Raw genomic sequence first — 20233 nt, forward strand, 5'->3', positions numbered from 1 at the left:
GGGGTGGGGGAAGGGAAGTCCTATGGGACTTCAAAATGCTCAAGTCATCCAGAAGCCTGATGAAAATAAAAGGTTATATATTCTCAAAGTAAGTGTGAGATCTTAAGGGCCGTTCCTAGAGGGCTTGAGGGTTCTAATCCTCCCTGGGCAGGAAGAGTGCATGAGACCTCTTCCTTAAATTTTTTTTTTTTTTTTTTTTTTTAGGTAGGCTCCACACCCAGTGTGGAGCCCAACATGGGGCTTGAACTCATGACCCTGAGATCAAGACCAGAGCAGCCGAAATCAAAGAGTCTGTCACTCAACCGAGCCACCCAGGTACCCCAAGGCCTCTTCCTTACAAAGGCTCTTCCTTGTAAAGAAAAGGAAACAGATGAATACCCAGAGAGGCATTCAGGAAGAACATAAATTACAAAAGAATAACCTGTAGACTTCAGGAGAATGTGAAAAAGGAAGTGCTCCTTGGTGAAATGGATGACAGAGGGGAGTGGATAGGCCTGTTCCTGGCTAGATGGGGCCTCAAGAGGTCCTGTGTTGTTGGTGTCACATTCAAAGACACAGCCACCTCCAGAAAAATAAAATCAAACGAAATTGAATTCTTTGCTTAGTCTTTTGATAAAATATTGAAGTTGGGGTATATTTTTAAAACTCTTTGAAATACACTTCAGACACCTTTCTTATCACTAAATTCTCTTATGTGCTCTGCAGCGGCTTCCCCCAAATTAATGTTCTCCACCGTCTCTCTGTTTCAGAAAGCTCTACTTGACACTTTTCCTTCATTTGTGCCTCAGTTCACTATTACGGATATCAACTGAGACTCTTTGGATGTTTTAGTTTTCTTTTTACTTTACCCTATTTCGTCTATTCTCTACAACAAAGAAGCACCTAGGCAGTGACCTAGAAACCAATGGGGGCGGGGGTGGGGGGTGGTGCCTAGAAAATTTAATCATCTCCCTATAACACTAACTCCCTATAACACGAACTAACATTTTTCATTTTCATTTAACTCACAATATTGGGTAATTTCCCTCATGACTTCCTTTTCTGGCGATGGATTATTTAGAAGTGTGTTGTTTAACCTAAACTAATATAACACTGTATGTTAATTATACTGCAATTAAAATTTTAAAAAATAGAGAAACACAAACTTTCTAATTTAAAAAAAATTTAAAAAGGAGTATGTTGTTGAATTTCCAATTATTTAAGGGTTTTCCAGATATCTTTCTGTTATTAATGTCTGGTTTATTTGTTATTGCTGAAAAGCATATTTTTCTTTTTTAATTCTCTTTTGGGAGTGTTTTGCAAGGTCAATTAGGTCAATTCGGTTGATCTCTAAATAAGTGCAGTCTACCTTCAAATAATATATCCTATAACAATATACTTCCGATTCACGCCTCCCATCTTTTGTGCTACCGTGGTGTGGCATTTTCCTTTATATGTGCTGTATACAATTCTATGGTGATGCTATTTTTGCTTTATTAAGTCACCTACCATTTTAGAGAAAATAGAGCTTAAAAATTTTTCATATTTACCTTCATTTATGTCGTTTCTAGCACTATTTCTCTGCGCAGATCCAAGTTTCTGTCTGGCATAACATCACCTCTGTCTGAAGAAATTCCTTTAAGATTTCCAGGAGTACTGGACTGCTTGTAAGTCATTCTTTCAGTGCATGTTTGTTGGAAAAAGTCTTTATTTATCTTTCATTTTTGAAAGCTATTTTTGACAGTGTTGTTCTGCTTCGCAACGCTTCTGACGAGAAGACTTGTAATTCTTTGATCCTCTGCAGATGTCTTTTCTCCTCTGGCTGTCCTAGGGAGATATTTCTCTTCATCCTTGGTTTTCAGTAGCATGGTAGGATGTGTCTGGGTGCTGGTTTTGTTTTGTCGTGGACCAGCTGTGTGTTATAGCAATGCATTTCAGACGTCAGCGTGCATATGCACCTCCCAGGGACCCTGTTAAAATACAGCCTTGCTTCCAGAGGTCTGTACCTCGGCTTGAGTGTCTGCATTTCTAACAAGCTACCAGGTGAAGGCAATGTAGGCAAGGCGTTGGCACACTAGCAGGGTGAGAGAGGGGAGGAATTCACGTGGCAGCAATTTCTGACTTTTGGCCTCTCCTGGTCAAATTCATCCAGTGGGGCGTGACTACTCCCCTATATTCTGAAAGGTTATGCCTGCCCCTTCAGGCAGCCACTGAGGAAGCCTTGCCTGTCTGGCCCTGGGTGTGAAAGATGCTCCCACAGCTACAGGGGCTGCAGAGCCTGGGAGGCTGAAGCAGCCATGGGTATTAGCAAAGGAGGAAAGGGCAGCCATCCCAGGAGTGAAGTGCAGCAAAGCCAGGCAAACAGCAGGGTCTGAGTACTTAGCACTCTCTGAAAAAAGCATCTCTTTTCAAAACCTACATGTAGAGTGTGAGCTTCATGAAAGCGGGGGTCTCCGTGTGTGAGAACCTAGAACGGTGGTTAGCACCTAATAGACAGTAATAAATGTTGCCGAGCGAATATACGTAATGGGAGTTGAAGAATGCCAGCTTCTCGAAATAAATTGAGGGCAGGAGAGACAAAAAGAGGGGTGGAGAAAAAGAGACTGTCTCTTTATTTAACCTCATCTCCCTTCCCCTGTTGAAGGGTCGCTGCTCCAGGTAAAGGGAGGCAGCCACCAAATTCAAAGAGAAACAGAAGAATCAATGTTTTGGCTTTTATGCTGGCCGAAAATTTCAGGGATTTTCACGGATAATTTTGACAAATGCAATTTTTTGCCTTAGGCACTGGCATTAGAAATGTAACACTCTATTGTGAGATAGGGTTTCTCTTACTTATGAAAAGATTGGCCTATAGAGGGTGCTAGTTCACTTCCAAAACCCAAAATAAGTGCCTAAACTTTCACTGGGTCCTGGGAAGAGTTTACGGAGCAAGCAGGGAAGCACCTTCTTGAAGCGCTAATGAAACATTTAAATTTGCCACACTTTGCTTCACAACCAAAGTTTAAGAAAAAAATGAAAGCAACCTGTGAAAAGACCAGAAGCCTTCAAAGACCTCCCCCTGGGAAAAGAAGTCACATTGTTTTTTGTTTTTTGTTTTTTTCCCCAAAAGCAAAGAAGAGAAGCCAGGCCAGGAGAAGCATCTAGAAGAAAATATTGTATGTATTGCGAAGGAGAAGAAACCTGAGGCTGGGAGAAGTTGCAAGTCCAGGAGGTGAGGTTGGCAGGTCTCTGCCAAATTCCAACCTGTACTTCATGCACAGACATGGGGGCTTCCGGGCCTGGTGTGAGGTGTCCGTAGACTCTGTGAATGGCGGTGGGGCGGGGGGGGGAGTTTCTTCTGACAGCTGTTGAACTAAGCACCTCATTCTTGACACTGACACTGGTTTGAGAACTCAGCAAGGCTTAGGGGGAGGAAGAACCACTTGGGAGTTTTGAAATAACGTAGTGGGTCACAGGAGGGTTAGTAGGGAGCACAGGCAAGCCTGGTAGGAGGGAGAAGCCTCTTCAAGGTTTAGATCTGCAAAGAAATCTTCAGAGAGGGAAATGGAACCGAACCCGCCAGTGAGTTCTCGTGAAAACTTTTGAGCCCTCTCGATGAGCAAAGGGAAGCTGAGGCAGCTTTGATGGTCCAGAGCTGAACTCAAGGTAGAAATTCTAACCTTCATATTCCAGTGATCAGCTGCAAATTTGCAAGGAAGAGTTGGACTCAAAAATCCGTAAGAGTTGTGACACATGTTATATATGGTCCTTTCGATTGGCAACTGTCCTTGCTTTTGTCAGTTCAAGGTGAACTGGTGGCTTTACTGTAACATTCAATGGCTAAACTTTAAACCAAATAAATAAAGGACAAGGGATGAATTCGCAAAAACAATCAGCCACCTCCCTCAATTTAATTGTAAAATCAATCAAGTCGGTTTTTTGGCACAGTGTAGGGCAAACATCTATTATACCCGTGAACAATCTCATTGATTGAATGATTCATTTGGAAGACATAACTACAGTCTAAGATTTAAATCTTAAAGAAAAAGGTTTATCTTGCAAACACATTTTTTGAAGATTCTGAAATCAGCTTCTTTTCCTCTTCTAACCTTTCTTTTGTGGTTATTTTTTATCATCAGCCATGTAGTCAAGGTAGAAAATCTATTTGAATGCTTAAAAGCCAATGTAAGCCTTACAGAAGCCTAAATAGCAGCAAGGAAGGATGGAGAGGTACCAATTATGGAGGTCCTACTGGGAGCCACTTTAGACTTTATCTTATTTTGACCTCAAAACAATTAAATGAGAGAAGTACTGTTTGCTCCATGTCATGATCAGGGTTAACAATTCCAGGCTACAGACCAAGCAGGTAATTTAAATGAGTGAAGAAGCAGGTGGGTTAAGAAGACTTGTTGCCCTTTGGAGAGATGCAAACAGTGTTTCCAGCTCCTATTTTTCAAGAGAAGCTGGAAGATTCATGTGAGTCTCCTGATTTTTAGAAAATGGTGGTAAGTAATTAAAAGAAGTATTTCCAATGCTATGTGGACCAAATAAAGGAAATCTGGGACTGAATCTGGCCCAGGCACTGCCATTTGGTTATGTCTGGTAGTGGGGAAAAAATAAGGCTTGGGAAGATGACATCACTATGCTGCACAGCTGCGGCAGGTGATAGGCAAGCACTTCCCAGAGCCCAGGATTTTCTGACTACACCATTCTTAGCTAGGGACACATGCTGCTGATGGGTTACATCCATGAAGTCCTTTTAAAGTACGCAAATGTAGCAAAATCCTTGTTTTTTAACCACAATACATTGATCCAACTTAGTACAAGGTAAACAAAGGCAGGTAAACATTGGTTTCTGAAGGGAGTCAGCCTCAGGGCTGGACCTCCTCTGAGGTATCCTTCCTCTGCCTGTAAAAATGGGCAAATAAAAAACATTCAGATTTGGGAAGGAGAGGCTTTATTCCAAAGGACTACTGCAAAGGGGAAGGCAGGAACTATTGCAATAGGGAGAAAACTCTGGCCATAAGGTCTGCAAGTGTCTCAAGAGTTAGTCCAAAAGTGTTTCTCTCTTACTGGGAGAAGGGTAAACGAGCTGCGTGTGGGGAAAGGGTGGGAGAGCAGGTCAGAGAATGTCTCACCCTGAGGCCAGCCTAGGTTAAGGAGGGGCCCTCAAGGACGGGCTGCTTGCTGGCTCTTGTTAAGGGTGGACCAAAATTCTGGGACCCTGGGATTAGGAGGAAAGCTTAACCAATGTTTGGTTGAAAAACACTTTGGCCCAATTGATCAGTGGGGGACAAGCTCAACTAATAATTTCTGAGGCAAAGAGCAAGAATGGGGAGGGGAGTCCTATGTCTGGCCTTGTGATAGGAAAGCAAGGGGGAGCTTCATGAGTCTTATGTAAGTCATATGGAGAGGGGTGTTTCTTGCAGTAAGCCATTCTCCTGACACAAAAGGGTGAGGGTCTTTTTTTTTTTTTTTTTTTTGGACAGAGGCACAGCGAGAGCGGGAACACAAGCAGGGGGAGGGGGAGAGGGAGAAGCAGGCTTCCCGCGGAGCAGGGAGCCCGCCCGATGCGGGGCTCCATCCCAGGGCCCTGGGACCATGACCTGAGCCAAAGACAGATGCTTAATGACTGAGCCACCCAGGTGCCCTGGTGAAGGTCTTTCTTAACCTTCAGGTGAAACTCAACATGGTCCGAACATAGCACAAGATATACAAAGGCCGGGGGTAGGACTGTCAGGCCTAAGCTAGTTAAGTCCAAGGTCAGCGCTCCCCACAGGAAAGAGGGAAGGAAGGAAGCTAGGAAGGTTCTGGTTTCTTGTGCAGAGGGGCAAACTGTTGTTGTTTTCTCGGGACTTCTGGCCCCCGGGAGAACTGTGGGGAGTGACATCAGCTCCGCCAATGTCCTGTGAGTAGGTGCAGAACTGGCAGGTCATAGATCATCAGTCTCTGGTCCCCTAAATCCCTGGATATGATCAGGAGCCATTTCAGAATCAAGTCGCCAAGAGAAAATGTGGGACAAAAAGACTCATTGGGCTTCATTCACAGCCATCTCCATGGCCATCTTGAGCCATCAAGAAGGACTCCCCAAAATTCCAGGAATTGGTGATAGGGGCCTGTGCAGAATAATAGTTTTTCTTTTCATTACCATTTGTACCATCCCTCTGTCCCAGGCTGAGGTGACCTGGGAGATAACGTTTGCTGTGTTATGTTTATAGAAATGCTCACATTCTTTGTATGCAAGCTGGCCACTGGGAATGGCTCTTAAATGAACTTTTATTTCATCAGATCCTCCCCCTATTTAACTTGATTTCATCCCTACCATTTAACTCAGGATTTATTGTCCTTGTCTTACATCCTAAAGAATGGAGAACTGTCTTTGAAGTGGACATGAGAAGTGTCACCCCAAATAGACTACCCATATATCATTGGAATTTTAAAACAACAAACACAACAAAAATGCTCTCCATGGTTCTGAGCATCCTAGGAGGTCTTCCTATTGTTTAAGGGAGTATAAATTGCTGTCATTCTAGTAAATAAGCTAACATCTGCTGTCTGGCTGGCAATAAAGGCTACTCTCTTAAAATCTGTGTTTGCCCTCAACTTGAGTCACTTAATGTCCAGGACAGCACTGTCTCATAGTAATATAATGCAAAACACATGTCATTTGAAATGTAGTATGTCATAGTAGTAGCCACATTAAAAAAAAAGAAAAAAAGGTAGAAAGAAACAGATGAAATTAAATTACTAATTTAATAATACATCTCATTTAGCTAAGTATATCAAAAAAATTATCATTTTATCAGGTAATCAGTATAAAAAATTACCAATGAGATATTTTACATTCTTTTTTTCTTCATACTAAGTCTGTAGTGTGTATTTTACATTTGTGGCACATCACAATTCAGTTTTGAGGGGAATCAGGATAATATGCCACCCCAAAATACATCACTTTGGCATAAAGATTATTTTGAACTAAAGGCAGTTGGGAATCAACAGATGCAGGAAGAGTTCTCTGCTCTTCTCTATCTGCCTAAAAGCCAAGGCACACATTTCCTTTTGTAAAGATGGCCCCTTCCCTGTGCCAGGAAGGGAAGAGCCTCTGTTATCACTGGAGATACGGAGATGAATTTGCAACAACAGACCTTATTAGATAACCCTTATCTCCCACTAGGTCCCCCGTATATTTGCTAGCCATTTCTCCATGACTTATCATCCCTTCAAGTCCTAACCCCCTTTCCTTTGTTAAACTGGTATAGGAGCCCCCACGTCTAACCCCTTTGAGTTTCACTTCCTTTTTATGAACTCCTGTGTACATAAATCATAATACAAATTCTGTTGCCTTTTACCCTTCTAATCTGTCTTTTGTTCGTTTATTTTGCCGGTCCCCAGTTACTGAACCCAAGAGGGTGAAGATTTTCTATTTCAAGCACCCAATAGTATTGGTGCCTACAGTATTGGACAGAGCAGGTCAAGGAGAATGATATGTAGTTCTAATTGTTCTAGTCTATACCTCATTTCCAATCTGTACTTTTTTCTTATACAAAAACTATTCTTGTCAGGACTTCCTACGGTTGTAGAAATTCAATATAAACAGCATTGCATTTTAGGAACTGGTGACAATTAATAGCTTAATTGAGGCTATTTCACTTTTACATCCTTAAAGAGTCTAGAGAATGAGAATAAGGTCAGTCCTTTCTTAGATTCCCTCATATTTTGGTCTGGAAAAAAACTGTTTTTTTTGTTTTTTTTTTTAAAGATTTTATTTATTTGTCAGAGAGAGAGAGCACAAGCAGGGGGAGTGGCAGGCAGAGCAGGTAGAGGGAGAAGCAGACTCCCTGCCGAGCAAGGAGCCCGATGTGGGACTTGATCCCAGGATCCTGGGATCATGACCTGAGCCGAAGGCAGACGCTCAACCGACTGAGCCACCCAGGTGTCCCTGAAAAAAACTGTTTTTAATAGCTTACCAAAATGAAAAAAAAAAAGTCTTAATTTAAAAATTCTATGTAGTTTTGATTTAAAGAAAAATAAACAACACTAATTCAAAGTAAGGATCAGATTCATACCTTGCTGGGATTTTCTACTTTGCAATCAGTGGTGGTTTCTAGCAGTGCTTTCTTCTGGCTCCAGGGTAGGCAAACTCTTCAGAGCCCAAGTAAAATAACCATGTGTTCCGAAGTTAATTTAAAGTATCCATCATTATGTTATAAATAGTAGGATATCCCATTCAATGGCTTTAGTTATTTCAGATCTTTGAAACAACAAATGCATTTGATTAAACTGTAATTTGCTTTATTAAAATTGAATTGAGGGCATATGTTCTGGCACTTCGGTTCTTTTTCCCAAAATGAAAGATGTTTCCTTTTCCGTTTGTATATATATATATATATATATTTGGTCTCGTTTAAAATTTATACAAAGATTCAAGATCTAAAATCTGAGATTAGGATTAGGTGTAAAATCACCACATCCTTGTCATTTTATTCTTCCCACAATGCGTGGCCGACACAAAAATGAAATGCCAGAACTTCCATCCTTCCTTTCTTCCTCGCTGTGTTCTGCTATAGCACTTGTCTCCTCCTCTGAATGAAGACTCATGCTGCGGCAATGAAATGAAAATAATATTCCTTTTTCTTTAATCTTTACCCCAGGGGACATTTTTTCATTATACATTTCCTGGTGAAGGAGAAGATGAAAATTTACCATGAATAGGCCTGGTTGGATTTATGGTGCTATCAACTAAATATTGTGTGGTTTTTTTAAAAAAATATATTTTATTTATTTATTTAGAGAGAACATGGAGGAGGAGGCAGAGGGAGAGGAAGAGAAACCTAGCAGACTCCGTGCTGAGTGTGGAACCTGATGCGAGGCTCAATCTCACAACCCCGAGATCAGACCCCAGCCAAAACCAAGAGTCCGACACTCAATGGACTGTGCCCCCCAGGCGCCCCTATCAATTATATATTTGTAAATGAATGACCATATGAAGGAGGAGATGAATGGATAAAGCCATAACCCAGGATATAACCAATGCCCAGGAAACTGGCAGCAGAATCAATACCGGGTTGGGAAAGGCTCTGAGAGTCACCCACCACCCTTGCCCAGCCTTCCAGGAGCACTCTGTGATGACTCTCCTCTAGAAGATTGTACAAAGGTAAAGCTGCAAAAGGTTATGGGTGTTTTTGGCAGTTAGCACAACTCCTCAAAGGGCCTACAGGTCTGATAAGATCTTGCGCAACTCTGCAGTGCTCAGACTTTGCCACATCACAAACACAAAATCCTTGGCAAGCTGCTACTCAGGTTTGCTGTTAACCTGATCTACTTGCCTAAAAAACTGGAACTGTCTAGAAAATGAGCATTTCCTTCGAGTGACTCTACTGAAAGTCAAGTGAACTGCATTGTGATGCTGCCAGCCTTTTTTCTATCCTGGCTCTATCTCAGGAGTTTTATTTTTTTTTTTCCCCAGGTTCATAATTTATTGTACAAATTGAGTATCACACGATGAGTTGACATTAGCTTCTCCAGGCATGGGAACTTAACAGATGAGGTACAGGTTAAAAATCGTTTATGTTGCTTTCACAGCTGGTGTTTTTTTAGACCTTAACTTGAAGTATAAGATCATCAAAGCAATGCCTCCATATGTGGCCAGTACACAATTCATTCTACCTGTGAGAGTATAAGAGGTGAAATAGTTTTTGATACCAGTGAAATGGAATTGAGCATCAGTTTCTGGACCTGCCATGATTTCAGTCTTGCAGAAGGCACCAATTCTGCCAGTTGTGTCCTTCAACGTACGCAGCTACCCCGCAATCGGCCCTATCTCGGGAGTTTTAACCTAGAGACCACAGACTCCTACTCAGACCATGGCTTGAAATCACGGCTGTGAACTTCTGTAAGTAATGTGCCTATTATTTTCTTTTTTCCACCTTTTCTGCAAAGAGCTTCTAGTGGATTCATGAAAGTACCCCTGCTCAAAGCAGATACTCATAAACTGGGAACAGAGGCGAAGAACTGTTATAATCAGTCAACGGAGAAGAGCCCATGGATGCCTGGCTGCCAAGGACCTGTCTCAGCTGCTTTGCGTCCAGAGAACAGACAAGCCTGGCCTGGCAATTTACATCAGCAGTGGGATGGCTTTTGGAGGGGAGACCTCAGTCCACTCCATACAGAACTGTCAACCACCCCAGGCTTTATGAATCAGAAATTTTAGCTATAAAGATCTCACAGGAGCAGTTTATCAAATGGCCGTGCCTGGGTCTCCTTGCCACAACTACACAGAGATGGCGATTGAAGTTATGAGCATCATCTTTTGATACAAACAGCAAAGGAGGAACTTGGCCACAAGGTAAACTGCTCTGTGACAGGGTGGAATTCGCTGCATGTGAGGGATGGGTGAGGCCACTCATCTATAGGTTAGGTTCAAAGTTTATCTAGCTTATTGAACCAAAAAACCATGGAGCAAAAAAAGTAACAACTGTATTCATTTTTTAATTCCAAATATTTACTGAATTCACAAATAGGAGCAATTTATCTCCCTGAGAATTTTTATGTAATTGTCTTGGCCCATGTCCTTTTGATTAAAGAGGCAGAGAATGAGAACATACTTTTTCAGCAAAATTAAGTTCAGTTGCACTTTTACTCCTATAATTTAATTAATATGAAAAGCTATATGCTTTATTCTACATTATCTAAAAGAGAGAGTATTAAAGGGTGAATTATAATAGTATACCATTTATTCCAGGAATGTAAGGATGGTTCTAAGACAGAAATTTTAGCAATGTAATTCATGTTGATGGCCCAAAGGACAGAAATCACATGCTTTTCTCTTATATATGCAGAAAATAATATTTAAATCAATTGTGAACTTTTGAAAAACGTTATTTAGAAAAGTAGGAATAGAGCAAAATTTCCATAACCTATGATAAGGCTATCCAGGAAAACTCAGCAGCAAATGTAATATTTACTGAGGAAAGATTAGAAGCATTTCCTTTAAGGTTGAGAATAAAACTAGGTTGCCTTTTCTCACCCTTACTTTCCATCTGATATTGGAAGTCTTGGCCAACAAAATAAATCAAGAGAAAGAAAAAAGTATAAAGATGGAAAGGGCAGACAGTCAAGAGGTTCAGTTGTCCTTCTCTACAGATAATATAAATATTCACAGAAAACCCAAAAGGGATTCAACAGAAAGACTATTGAGAATTGTTGATGGAGCTCAGCAAAGGGTCTCACTACCTTCCAGACTGTACTAACCTAGGGATTAACCTAACAAATAGCCACATAACCTTGGAGAAATCTTTAAAATTCTATGAAAGTATGTTTTTAACACTTTAATGTACATGCAAATCACCTGGAGATCTTGTCTAAAAAGCAGATTCTGATTCTCTAGTTTGGGGAAGGGCCTAAGAGTTGGCATTTCAGAACCTCCCAGGTGAGGCTCATGCAGCTGGGCCACTGACAATACTTCAAGGAGCATAGTACTGAAACAGTTAAAGAATAAATGGAAATATAAGGCATGCTCATGTAGGGAAAACTACCATTGTAAAGATTCTAATTCTCTCCAAAACAGTCTAGATTTTAATATAATTCCCACCAAAATCCCAATAAAATTTGGGATTCAATATTTGCTCAATTTACATGAAAAAAATTACATTTTTTCCAGAAAAAAAGAACAGAGTGGGGGGAAGGGAAATTCCCCTATTATATATTAAGATATAAAACCAAGGTAATTAAGACACAATTTAGTAACAGCCCAAGAATAGATAATAAAACAATGGAACAGAATGGAGACCAGAAACAGACCCCAAGCTCTTGATCTATGAAAGGGGTGACATCAAAACTTAGTAGAGATGAACAAAAACAAAAACAAAACGAAACAAAAAAACCAACTTAGTAGGGAGAAAATAAATTGCTTGGTAAATGGTGTGGGGAAAAAAACTAGCTCACCATATGGAGAGGACAAAAATTAGAATGCTACCTCGTGCACGTGCCTTCATGCACACCCCCCCCCCACACACACACCCACACACACACACACACACAGCGAAAGACCCGCATGGTCTATGTTTCTGGTTGGGATTGATCTAGGGCTTCTGATCCAGAGCCAAAAGCAGAGGCAAGACAAATCCTTTTAGGCAAGTTGGCTCCCCACATGAGCACATGAGATTTACCACTTACCTCCTTCATTTACTTTCTTTTGGCCTCGTAACTCATGGAAATTCCTCTAAGGTACTCACAGTGAGTCAGTCCTCATATATGGTCCCAGTACACCATATTCAGAGTTTTCAAGATTTTTTTTTTGTCTTCATAAATATTTTATTGTGAAGTTGGAAAAAGCCATATTAGGAGCTGCTAACCAGACGCTAGTTTAACTACACTCAAGTTTTTTATTATTGAGTCCAACACATTAGTACTTTTACCCAACTTTGTATTGTCCACAAATTTGACTTTCATCTCTTCTTGGTTTTCATGAATAGACCAGGGTCATGGAGAAAGGTCTCAGACAAATAGTTAAGAGATTTTCCTCAAAGCTGATATGGATCCATTGATTAATGAACAATGTTTGGGGTAAAGCAACTTCCTGATTCCCTCCCCTTCTATCTCTACTCTCTCTATACCTGAGGCCACTTGACTTCCATCTGTGGGCTTGGCCTCCCCATATGTATAGAAATAATCCTAGGAATTTGAAGATCTCCAGACCAAAACTCTAGAAGTCAGCACTGGGTCGGGTTTTATCCTAGTACTGGCCCTCACCCAAGGTGTAACACACAACTAGGCTTCTGCCATGTGGCTTATTCTTAAATTACTGCCTTGATAAGATGCTTTTAAATTCCTATTATCCTATGATTGGAGACTTTCTATTTTATTTATTTGTTTGTTTAGGTTTTTTTTTTATTTATTTGAGAGAGAGAGCCTGCATGAGCAGGGGGGAGGGATAGAGGGAGAGGGAGAAGCAGACTCCCCACTGAGCAGCGAGCCCAACTACGCAGGACTCTATCCCAGGACCCTGGGATCATGACCTGAGCCAAAGGCAGATGCTTAACTGACTGAGCCACCCAGGTGCCCCTAGTTTAGTTTAGTTTAAGTAGGTGCCACACCCTGTGTGGAGCCCAACACAGGGCTTGAACTCATGACCCTGAGATCAAGAGTAGGATGCTTAACCAACTATGTCACCCAGGTGCCCTGAGACCTTCTACTTAAAAAAAAAAAAAAAAAAAAAGTTAAATTTGGGATCTTTTCATCTATTTCCCCAAAAGTCCCCATAAAAAGATCCCTCCCAACCCCCCAGTCCCAAACTCCAATACAAAAATGGGAACCCCGTAACCTGTTAATTTTTCAGTGGTACCAGCTCTTGCGTGCTTAGGTTTCCAATTACCATTTGCACTTGATTCCCATACGCTGTCCATCTTTTAGTGCACCTCACCGTGTGTGAGACACTTGTCAACTTCTGCTGTGCTGCCTGCTTGCCATCACCTATTTGCTACCTGTCACAGTAACTTTATTTGTTTTTAAAGTTTATTTAGTTTTTTAGTAATCTCTGTACCCAACAGGGGGCTCAAACTCATGACCCCAAGATCAAGAGTCGCATGCTCTTCCAACTGAGCCAGCCAGGCACCCGTCACAGTAGCTTTAAAATGCCACAACCTGCTGACCAGTCTTATCTTCCTCCAGCATCTGGTCTTTCCCCCAATATTTTCCCATCTTGTTAATCAAAATATTATAAGCAATTTTATCTACTGTTTGCTGAAATCAAATATTTGATGTCCATGACTTTCTCTGATATGTAATCTACTAATTCTACCCTAAATAAATAAATAAAGATTTTAGTTTGGCACACTTGGTCTTAGGGCGTCCAAAGTAGATCCTACTGTTTACCATTCCTTTCTCTGAATGCTTCATATAAATGTTCCATACTCTGGGATGCCTTCTATATGAATATGGAGATTTGAATATCAGTCTTCAGCAAGATTCTGGACAACCAAACCACCAGTTTATAGTCATCAATGTATAAACAATAAGAAAACATACTATATCATATAACAAGAAATCCTAGGGTAGCTTGGCTGCAAGCTGATTGATGCAGTGGCTCAGTAATATTATCAAAGACCCGGATTCTTTCCAGATCTCTCTTCTGCCATCATCACTATATGGACTTGTCCTTGGCTGGGTCCCCCTCTAGATGCAAGGGAGCTTCCACAGCTGAAGTATCATGCCCAGCCAGAAATAAGGACTACCACTTTTCCTCTAAGTCTCCTTTTAGGAGCAAGGAAACCTTTCCCAGAAACTCCCTCTAGCTGACATCTCATTACATTTTATTGCATACAACTGGGTCACCAGCCCCTTACAAACCAATCACTGGCAAGCTCAGACTGATCAGAATTGAATCCTGACACACAGGGAAAAGATGGGCAACCCCTTCAAATTGGTTCTTTCTGAGATAGGAGAAAGCTTGGCTAGGGAAAAATACTGTCTGCTTCTACACAGAAGGAATTGCTCCCTAATTCCAAAGACAGGGATAGAAAAGAGAATGGATTTGTATCTATTCAAAATAGTGTAACGCAGGATCATGCCCAAAACAAAGGGGCAGATTAAGTTATCTCTAAAATTTCCTGCCAACAGTTTAGTGCTGGGATTCTGTTCTCATTGCTTCCACGGGGAAACTGCTTGCAGTTTGGAACTGTGCACATCAGCAAGGTTTATGCTGCCAACAAAAGTACATAGTTGCTGATCTGCGAGCATTTCCCCTAACAGCACATTTGTGGAAAACTGAGTCACAGGGATTCTAGAGACTAGGAATCCATTGTCTGAACACTTTTCTGAATGCCTTACATCTTAGATACCAGCAACTTCCCTGTAAAGAAAATAAACTATAATGAAACAATGGACAGATAACGAGCAGTTGGGCAAAGCACATTTGGCTAACTTGTTTTTACTGGCAATGTACCTTTTTATTTATTTGGAGCTGAAAGCAGGAGATTGTGTTAAATAAGGCAACAAATTAAATGTGGATATCAGTGCTGCAATAGGAGAAGACTTTTGCAGAAAAGTTGACCTGACTCATTCAGTCACATGCAGAATCATTACTGTGCTACATGATGAGCTATTCATGTGAAATGCAATCCATAGGACTTCCACTCGAGCAATCCAAGTCCTTCCAGCGCTAACCAGAGGAAGGGAGGCCGCAAATGGGGGGGAGAGGAGAAAGTTATTTTTGTGGCACTCAAGGTATGATTACTTGTAGATCAATGTATCAGCCAAGGTTCTGTCCTCTTTGGCAGTAAGAATAGAGAAGAGTAGCTGAATGCAGGTGATACTGTCGGGGGTGGCTAGTTATCAGGACTTTGAGAAGCAAGAGAAGAGTTGAAGATAATGTTGAGCTTTCTCACTGGGAGATTTAGCAATATTGTTGAGCGATTGCTGCATGATGGGTTCTATGCTAAGTGTCGAATATGATGATTACGTCTGTTCTCCCAATGGTTCTATTAAGTTTAAGTACTATTGTTATTTCCATTTCACAACTAAAGAGCCTGAGGCTTCAGGTAAGTGGCAAAGGTGAGATTAAAATCAAGATCCTAACTCATCACTACCCTCTGCCTTTCTGGTCAAAAAGGAGAAAAACAAAGAGTTTCCATTTAGGCATATTGAGTTTTAAGTGTTAGCAGTACATTCAATTGAAGATGTCCGGCAGGAAACGTGAAACTAAGTTTAGAAAAGGGTTTAGGATGGAGGCTACATCTGGCAGTCATTTGCAGAGAGGTACAAGTTAAAGTCATGAGCTTGTCCTTGGAGACCCTGAAGCTTACTCAGTTTTGCTGTGCAGGTATCTCTATGCACCTCAAACATCAGGCATTAACAACAACAACAACAAAAACAAAACACCAAACCCAAACCAAAAACTGATTGAACCCATAGGCTCGGCTTATTCATCTGACTGACTCCCTGACTGCCTGTGTGATTTTGGGTGAGTCACTTGACCACTCTGAGCCTCTGAAAAATGAAGTCTTTTCCAGGATAAATGGGGGCCTGGATGTGAGAGAGAAAAAGAAGATGATTGCCAAGAGTTACTGTAGAGACAATTAATTGGATGCCAGAACATGACCGTGAAAGAGAGATAGAGGGAGATAGCTTTCCTAGTCTAGAGCTTAGGACAATCAGCACCATTACCCAAGGCAGGAAGGGAGTGGTGCCATAGATTTTTGGAGAGGTGATAATAACCTTTGAAAAATTTGAGGGGTTGTCCACATGGTAGTTCTTTGGGCCTTGATGAGCAAGTTGCTGAACTAGAAGTATTTATTATATATACACTGAACACAGATTGGCGGTAAGAGGGCGGAGCCAGGTGACACTGAATAACCTTTCAGATCTCCTTTGTCTCTCTGCCTCTCAGGCAATAGTCTCCATAGCAACGTGACTCGCTGCCCCTGTTTGATTACCTCACGCGGATCAGCTGGTTTCCCTGCTCCTTGACAAAGGACAAAGCACCGTCAATATTTTCTGAATGAGTGGCAATGTGCTTCAGGTACTTCAGGTATTCTCCTCCCATGCCCTAGATTATCACAGCTTCCCTTTGTCTTTATACCCCTTTTAAACAAGCCCTGTCTTTAACTTTTCCAGTCTTGATCTGCTTTCCCTTGATTTTTCACCCCCCAGGTGCTTGCTCCTTCTGTCGTTAGCTCTTCACTATTTTATGCACCTTTTTCTCCATTGCCTCCAGTTTCATTCATGCCTTTTCTTAGGTCCCATGAAAGTCCTCCTGCTTTCTTAATTACCAATCAAGGTTATCTTACCCTTCAATCTTGCATATCCTTATGCTTACCTTGTATCCTTATCATCACCTTTAAGAGCTAATTTGTCCCAAGCCTTGAAGGATGTGTTCTACATACATTAGCTCATTTAATCGCTGTAATAATTCTATGTGCTAGGTTTTCTGTCCTGTTGTACAAGAAAAGGAACTGAGGTTTTAAATGATTACATTACTTGCCCAAGCCCCACCATGAATGGGGGAGCAGGAATAGACTCAGATTGCTTCATGCCAAAGCCCAGTTCTGCCCACCACATGTGTCTGCCTTCTCTAGCCAACTTGTGTTTTTTCTTTCCTATCTTTGCCAGTTTCATTCCACGTTTCTGAAGTGTTTTAGTATTGTCATTAAGATAATGACTACAGGGGCATCTGGGTGTCTCAGTGGGTTAAGCGTCTGCCTTCAGCTCAGGTCATGATCTCAGGGTCCTGGGATCGAGTTCTGCATCGGGCTCCCTATTCAGTGGGGAGTCTGCTTCTCCCTCTCCCTTTGCCTCTCTCCCACCGCCCCCCCACACCGCTCCTGTTCTCTGTCTTGTTCACACTCTCTCTCAAATAAATAGTCTTTTTTTAAAAAAGATAATGAATACAACTATTTAAGCAACTAATACTTATATATAGTTCCATAGAAATCCCTTTCAGGTTCTCTTTCTCCTTATTAATCCCAAACCAACCAGACCTACACATCATATTCTCTGAAACATATATGCAGAAGGCCTTCACATGCACATCATTTCCCTTCCTGCTCACCTCATCCTGATGAGGTTAACAAGGAAGAAGACCTTACCTAGTAGGGGAGGGAAGCGTTACAAAAGAGGAGACCCAATTTTGTTAAAAAACAACAACAGCTTTATGTGATACAAGATGTGCACACATAGAGCAATTAAATAAAAGTAAACGAAGTGAATGATTCCATGTCCCAAAGAGACACAGAAGCAGAACACAGTACAGGAATCCATGGGAGAAGAAGACCTTCAGGCTGAGTGGGATGTTGCTGGTGGAGGGCAGGAACCAGCGTGAAGACAGAAACTGGCATCTTTATCACTGACAACTATTTATCCAGCACCTCCATGTGTGGGACATTAAATTACAGTTCACAGGATAAAGAGATGTATAAGGTATTGTCTGTCTCCCAGAGATTTGGTTTTTGAAGCAGGCCTAAGAGATCGTGAAATAAACAGCAAGACACAGAGGCACGTAATACACAGAACAAGAACTGCAATAATTCTGAGAATGGAGGGAACTGACCTCCATAAGAATGATAAGCCAGGGACTGAGGGTAAGCTGGTTTGCATGGAGCAAAGAGTTCACTCAGCAGAAGGAGACCCTTCTATAAGCCAGGCATGGAACACAGGGGCTGCTAAGAGCTCAGAGCCAACAGGAGGACCCCGGAACGCTAAGGTGACATGTGGGGGCATAAGAGGAAGGAAGCAGTACCTCTCCCAGTCTGAGACATCAGAGAAGGCTTCCTGCCAGAGGAAAGTGGCAGTCAGAGGGGCCAGAAGGGGCAAGCAGGCTTCTTGCAGTTCAGAGAATAACTGGACACTGGATATTCCAAGAAAATACCCCAATTCGAAGCAGAGCTGCAGAAAATTCATCAGCATTGAAGAGCAAAGGATGCTGTTAATGGATGATTCAGTATTTCAAAGGACTGTAAAAAAAAAAAAAAAAAAAAAGGTGAGTTGCTCTGAAGTCTAATTTCAAAACCCAGAGTGTCTCTCCGTCTATATCTCCCACTTGTCACTAATTCTGAATAGATCTAGAGAACTCTGCACTTCCTCTCCTCCCACTTTTTCTTCTTTATCACCAACCTTTCTGTTCCCCTTTGTCCTTTCCACCCCCACACCCCCCACATATCATGGACCACTGGGTCATAATATGGAGAATGCAGAGCTGAATATGCTTATTACCCACCAAGTGCCTGCTGTGTTCCAGGCCTTGCTTGGGGCACTTTAAAGCATTATCTCATTTAATCCTCCTAACAACAGTAAACAGTGAGGGTGGTTGTCCAGATGAAGAACACGGGGCACAGGCAGGATAAATAACTGGTCCAAATTCACACAGCTAGTAATGGACAAAGGTACGACTCAGAAATGTTTTTCAAGTATGAATTTGAACACACCCTTCTGATTCAAGCACTTGGTTTGAAATGATTTCCCAATGCTGTTGGGATTAAAAACAAAAATCTTTGACACGATTTACAAAGACTTGCATGGTGATTCCTCTCTCATCTTACAACCAAACCCAGACAGCCGGCATCCAGGGTCTAAGGTCCCGACCACTGTGGTACAGTATCTCTGGGTGTCAAAACAGTCCATTTAAGTTCCTTTATTTATTTATTTTATAAAAATATATAAAATATATATATTTATATACATTTTTAAAGATCTTATTTATTTATTTGTCAGAGAGAGAGAGAGCACAAGCAGGGGGAGCGGAAGGCAGAGGGAGAAGCAGGCTCTCTGCTGAGCAAGAAGCCTGATGCGGGGCTCGATCCCAGGACCCTGGGATCAGGACCCAAGCCGAAGGCAGAAGCTTAATCGACTGAGCCACCCAGGTGGCATCCTGAGACTGTCATTTTCAAAATGCTGCCCGCTTGAAAAAGCTTGGACTTCCATGCAAATAGTAGAAAAGAGAATTTGCAAGTGCATTAACTAGGACCCCACTTGGGCTATTGCCCAATATAATCTCTTAAACTTTCTCTCTTTATGTTTATCATTACTTCTTGTAAATGATAACTGGTGCGAAGGTCACAAGTTATTTAGTGCCTTTAAATCTCATCCAAAGGTACTTTCCAGCTGAAAAATTCCATGATTCCAAGTGTGTATCAGTTTCACGTCAGGCAGGATCAGAGGCTTTGGTCAATATTGTTTTTTCCACAGTGAAACCGTGTAAGGCAGGAGATCTTACTTAAGCTAACAAATGTGTATCCTTCAAATGGAAGAATAAATAAAAGTATAATTTGTGAATCTGCGAAGGGTTCTTTCCTGCTAGAAAATGTTAACCTTTTCTATTCTTTAGCAAGAACTTGATCCATACGCATAGTTTTACATCAAAATGTTTGGGAATTTTGGTGTCTACAAATTTCTTTCCTATCTCCAAACTCCGTCTTCCTTCTCCAAATGTTCTTGAGGCTATATTTGCATGTATTCATCGTTATGGAGATCTCAGGCTTCTTTTCTTCTCTTCTCTGACTTCACCAGTATTTCTGTATTTCCTAAGTCATTATCTTCTACAAAGAAACCTCCACCGGATATGTCAATAATTGGAAGAGGTTGACACCTATAGAAAATTTGCTGTTTACTTGATATAAGGACCTACCCAAAAATAAGACCTGACATCTTTTTATCTACTTATCTGCAAAAAAAAAAATCAAATTGTAATCCAGTTGTGATAACTGCAACATATTGTATCTCAGTCGCCATAATCAAATTGTTTCTAAATATTAACAAGAAAAACTGTAGTACAAGTAACTTTCCA

The 20233-nt window shown here is 41.3% G+C and overlaps 1 pseudogene; it reads right to left on the reverse strand.

Annotated features, from left to right (window-relative positions):
- Positions 1-9504: 9504 nt before the first annotated feature.
- On the reverse strand, positions 9505-9700 carry LOC114211025 (ATP synthase F(0) complex subunit k, mitochondrial pseudogene; annotated as a pseudogene).
- Positions 9701-20233: the final 10533 nt, after the last annotated feature.

This window comes from Eumetopias jubatus, unplaced genomic scaffold, assembly GCF_037043125.1.
Source record: "Eumetopias jubatus isolate StellerSeaLion01/CBP00866 unplaced genomic scaffold, mEumJub1_p1.0 scaffold_8, whole genome shotgun sequence".
Classification (NCBI taxonomy): Eukaryota; Metazoa; Chordata; class Mammalia; order Carnivora; family Otariidae; genus Eumetopias; species Eumetopias jubatus.